This window comes from Panthera uncia, chromosome C2 (genome assembly GCF_023721935.1).
Source record: "Panthera uncia isolate 11264 chromosome C2, Puncia_PCG_1.0, whole genome shotgun sequence".
In the NCBI taxonomy this organism is placed as follows: Eukaryota; Metazoa; Chordata; class Mammalia; order Carnivora; family Felidae; genus Panthera; species Panthera uncia.
In genome coordinates this window covers 36907301-36913211 of record NC_064810.1, presented here as the reverse complement: position 1 = coordinate 36913211, position 5911 = coordinate 36907301, and the positions used below count along the sequence as shown (strand labels likewise).

Genomic DNA, 5911 nt, shown 5'->3' with positions numbered 1-5911 from the left:
CCCTCATCAAACTGTGAAGTGAGAAATGAACTTTATTGTGCTAAATCACTGAGATTTGAGGGTTGTTTGTTACATCAGTTAGTGTACCCTAATGAAAATATGTAACTTATGATTATTAAATACTATTATTTTTAAATACTATTGGAAGTGAATGAGATTTTCAGCTGTTTTTGCCATAAGATATGGCCCACAGCACGTAGAAAAAGGCCATTCTTCATTAATAATATGCTGTTCTAAGTAAAGGCACCTTAACAACTTCAAATTACCCATTAGTTTATTTACTCCTCTCAGTAGCCTTAATGGGCTGATAGTATCATTTCCCTCCATTTTAGAGGATTAAAATAGGACTTAGAGTCATCACTTTTTTTCTCTTGTTTGCACAAAGATAAATAGCGAGAATAAACTCACAACTTCTCATACCAAACTCCATGCTCTTCCATTAAGGTGTTTCCTTTACATAGTCTATAATGGCGTCTACACACACGTGTACATACACACACTGCAAAGCAATGACTATAGTAAGAACATGTATATGTTCATTTCAAGTGAAGATATATATTACTCTCTGACCAGAATGTTGTCAGAAATTGCAAAAACTGAGATTCTCACAATTCTGTGATGTACTCAAATGTGGCCTTTCTGAGAACATGCATTCACTGACCACACACTGATAAGAGGGTTTCGATATATATATATAATATTATATATACATATAATATTATATATATATATATATATATTTATATTTTTTTTAGTTTCTTTTTGGTTTTCTGATTCCTTTTCCTAAATGGTATTTATTTCAATCCCTAATGACAATCCTCTTTCAAGAATCTCTAACTTGATAATAACAATAAAAGCCTCAAGATAAATAAGCTAATATTCTTTTCCTCCATGTCATGGAAATAAGTCCAAAACCTAAACATAATAATATTGGGTTTAAAATTAGGACTTCAATAGACAAAGAGCTTTGTTACACTCCTAACTTAAAAAAAATAGCTATTAGAGGCAACAATAATAGATTTTAAAATCATGACAAGGTGAGAAAAGCCATTCAAAAAGTTGGTTGGAGGATTTCTCTTGAATGAAGAAAGAAAGAAAAATATGGAATTGAATCATGTTTAAAAATTAATATTTAGCAAAATTACTTTGGGATACTGATTTTTCCCCCTATGGCTGAAATGACAGCTTAATGGGAATCACTTCACAGAAAGATAAAAGTGAGAGAGAAACTATGTCATTTTGTATTGCTGGATCAGACCACAGTTTCAGTCTCATGCCACAGTACCTTGAATTGGGACTATTTTTGAAAATGCCATTCTTCCTCAGACCTTATCTGTTGTGACCTCAAAAAAAGGTCCAAAGTAATTTCAACTTTCATATCTCCCTATACTTTCACATTCTCTCTTCCTTTCACCTATGCGTCTTGAAAAAGCAGTATATTCCAGGAATCCCATTTACTTACTAGTCACTCCTTTAAATCTGTATACTTTATCTTCTTCCATTACTTCTTTAACAACTGCTTTCAAATACTTAGCAGCCATGTTTTTTTTTTTTTAATTATCCACCTTTTAAAATTTTCTGTGTCATTACAAGTTGCTAATTACCTGCTCCTTCAAATGCTTTAAATTTCAGGTATATTATTTAAAAAAACAAAAACAAAAACCTGTTTCTCTGAATGCTCCATCTCACTCTTTGTCGGGTCTCATTTACTGTCCCATCTTCATGATGGACACAGTCCTTGAGCTTGCCTCTTCACTCTATAGTGCCCTTCCACTCATGTCTTACCTGTTTATATTCCTACTTACCCTAATTTTACCTCTATTCAAAACTGATCTTTGGCTCTAGTTCCAAGTTTTTCTTGAAACACAGATTGACAGGTGTTTACTTGTGTTTAAAATGTGCAAAGGAGGGTCTACTGAATCCTACATCTGTTGGGCTAAAATTCAACCTCATAATTACATCCCATAAGCCAACTCTTCTCTTTATTTCCCTTTCTTCCAATTGTTTAGACATGTTCAGAATATATGTATATATAGATTTATTTATTTATTTATTTAAAAATGCATTTATTCACGTAATTAGTGTCTCCACATATTTCTCACTTCAACTTCCTTCTTCCCATTCTCACTGGGAACATGCTAAGTTAGGCCCTCATTGTACTATATTTGTAAGAGCAAATCTGCTCTGCTCACAGTTACTTTATATCCTTCTGGACTTCTTTCTTTGACTAATGAATTTTCCTATTATAATTCATTCAGATATATGCTCCTAGATTAATATAAGCACATATCTGCTCTAGCCTCTCTTGTTCAAAATTGATCTCCATGTCCTCCCAAACTAAGGTTTAACTTTTCAAACTAGTGTTTATTTTTTTAAATTTTTTTAATGTTTATTTATTTTTGAGAGAGAGAGTGCAAGCAGGGGAGAGGCAGAGAGAGAGAGAGAGGGAGACACAGAATCCGAAGCAGGCTCCAGGCTCTGAGCTGTCAGCACAGAGCCCGACGTGGGGCTTGAACTCACAAACCATGAGATCCTGACCTGAGCCGAAGTCTGCCACTTAACTGACTGAGCCACCCAGGCTCCCCTCAAACTAGTGTTTAAAATGATTCCCAATACTCTCATAAGTTCCTTTATAATCATATCCCACATTTTGGTAAGTTTCAGTCAAGCAAGACAATTGTGCATTCCCCAAATATGCTCTAGACCTTTCCACTCCTGCTAGGTCTACAACCTCCAACTGGGAAACACCATTCTAGTTCATTCCTTTGAAAACCTTAATCATCCTGTAAGATGTAACTCAAAGGAGTTTTAATGCATAACTTTTTTCTATCCTTGCCAAAGTCTATTTGAAAACCTTCTTCCTTGAATAAAGCATTTATTTTGTACTTATTTCCCTTATGATCTGTACATTAGTTCAATCAAACAATGGAAACTTCCTGTGAATTTGTCTTTCCCTAAGAAGTTAAAACTTTCTTGTGGACAGGCATTATAATAATTGTCTTTGTATTCCTCAAGTGCTTAGCATAATATCTTACTCTTTAAAAAAGATTCATTTATACAGAAGAGCATCAAAGTAAGATACTATTTTAGAAATAATTGAAATGCCAAAGTGTCTAAATATATATTCTTGAGAGTATATATGGGGCTGATTGGGATGCAGTTAAAACTTGCATGAAGTTAGATAATCAAAAAGCAAACTCACCCTGAGGAAGCATAATAAGTAGGTAAGTTTTCAGCTGGTGACAAAATAAGGAAATAAAATCTTGGTAAATTATAACTTGTCAACTTAGTTTTCAACAGTGTCATGGATTTCTAATGCACAGTTAAATCACAGAACCTAACTCCAGGGATACCTGGGTAGCTCAGTTGGTTAGGCGTCCAACTCTTGATTTTGGCTCAGGTCATGATCCCATGGTTTGTGAGATTGAGCCCCACAGCAGGCTCTGTGCTGACAGTGCAGAACCTGCTGGGGATCCTCTCTCTCTCCTTCTCTCTCTGCCCCTCCCCAGCTCATACTCTCTCTCTCTCTCTCTCTCTCTCTCTCTCTCTCTCTCAAAAATAAATAAATAAATATTAAAAAATGAAACTAATTCCAAATATTTTTTCTGGTTTAAGTAAGACAATACAAAGCTACACAAAACTCTCTCTCTCTCTCTCTAAATATATATATATATATATATATATATATGCATGTATATACAGTGTAATATAAAGATGTAATGCCTTGATGAAAGACTTTTAAAAAATAAAGGAAGTACTATATTATCAAACTGTAAAACCTTCTCTATGAAAAATTATAGAAGATGATTTTGTGCTTCTAAGAAGTAAGCATACAAAGAAATAAATATGCTAAGCAGGTTCCAAAATGGCTGCCCTAGTGATTCCTATCTTCTAGTATTCACATCTTTATGTAGACATTTCCATTGTACCAGAGTTGTTCGGTGTGACTAGTACGTAGCTGAAGTGACAGTATGTCATTTCCTAGATTAAGTTATAAAACACAATGGCTTCCATCTCAGATATGCTCATTCTTTTTTGCCCACTCACTCTGGGAGAAGCAATCTCCTATGTTGTAAGCAGTCCTGAGTAAGGTCTTCATGAGTAGGAATTGAAGCTTCCCGCCAAACACCAGTGAGGATGTTTAGGCCTATGACAAACTAAAGCCTGCCATCAACCATTTGAATAAGCTTGGAAGCACTGTTTGAGCCTTGAGATGACTGTAGCCTCTGCAATCTTGTGAGAAACCCTGAGCCAAACCAACCAGCCAAACTGCACCCAGACCACTAACCCTCAGGTACTATGTGAGAAAACAAATATTGGAGGATACTTTGTTATGAAGCACAGAATGCATAGATTCACAGAAATTTTGCCATTAAGCCTATTTAAAATAAAAGTAATAATGTACATCTTAAAATTATTTTGTTGACTACAAATTTAATTTACTACCTTAATGAAATATCCTCAAAATAAACATTTACATTATACGAATTTGGCTTTTATTTAATAAAAACAATTACAACCCCTTACTTCTAAAGATTTGACTTCTTGGCTCTCATAAAACCTTAACAGTTGTGGGTTATTTTTCTTTTCCTTGAATATAAAATGTTTTGAGGCTGCATCTGGCTCCTGCTCTCACAGCCACTGCAGTAAACTGAAGTCCATAGAGAAGGCGCTGGGGCAAGTGAGATGCCAGACAGGCACTGGATGACTCTGCCTCTCTGAGGAAAATAATTAAACATGGGCAAAGGAAATCCTAAGAAGCCAAAAGGCAAAATGTCATCATACACATTCTTTGTGCAAACTTTCCAGGAAGAGCACCCAGATGTTTCAGTCAACTTCTCCGAGTTTTCGAAGGAGTGCTCGGAGAGCTGAAAGACCATGTCTGCTCAAGAGAAAGGAAACTTTGAAGACATGGCAAAGGCAGACAAGGCCTGTTATGAAAGAGGATATGAAAACATATCCCACCTAAAGGGGAAACAAAAAACAGAAGTCCTAAGATCCTAATGCACCCAATGTACTCCTTTGGCCTTTTTCTTGTTTTCTTCTGCATATCACCACAAAATCAAAGGAGGACATTCTGGCTTCTCCATTGGTGATGTTGCAGAGAAAATGGGAGAGATGTGGAATAACTCTGCCACAGATGACAAGCAGCCTCACAAAGAAGGCTGCTGAGCTGAAGGAAAAATACGAAAAGGGTATGGCTGCATTTGGAGCTGAAGGAAAGCCTGATGCAGCAAAAAAAAGAGTTGTCAAGGTTGAAAAAAAAAAACAAGGAAAAGAAAGAAGAGGAGAAAAAGTAGGAAGATGAAGATGATGAATATGCTGGTTCTAACTCAGTTCTTTTTTCTTGTCCATAAAGCATTTAACCCCCTGTAACCAACACGTTCCTATTAAAGAAAAAAATTGAAATGTAAGTCTGTTTAAGATTTATTTTTAAACTGTAAGGTATCTTTTTTTTGTATAGTTAGCACACTACAAAACATGACTTTAGATAGCCCTGTCCTGGTGATATTTTCAGTAGCCACTAACCCTGCCTGGAACAGTGTGGGGGGTGGAAACTGGCATGGAAATTTACACAGGTTCATGTTGGTGCATAGCACAAATTAGTTGTATATTGGGATAGTAGTGTTTTCATATTCAGTTGTCTTTGAGGCAGCTTACAGGAAATAACTGGTGTTCTGTTAACTGAATACCACTCTGCAATATCAACAACAAAAAAAGTTGCAGCTGTTATGCTGACATTCTGAATGCTTTTAAGTAAATACAATTTTTCTATTAGTGAAAAATAAATAAAATGTTTTAAGGATTTGGCTCTATTTACTCTAGTGTTTCTCAAAATAAGGATTCTAGGTAAGTTTCAATGTCTAAGTGAAGATCAGAAATACAGAATTTTCAATAGCTCTTTAGGCAT

General features: G+C 35.3%; 1 pseudogene; it reads left to right on the top strand.

Annotated features, from left to right (window-relative positions):
• The first annotated feature begins 4674 nt into the window (after nt 1–4674).
• Nucleotides 4675–5357, top strand: LOC125921535 (high mobility group protein B1-like; annotated as a pseudogene).
• Nucleotides 5358–5911: the final 554 nt, after the last annotated feature.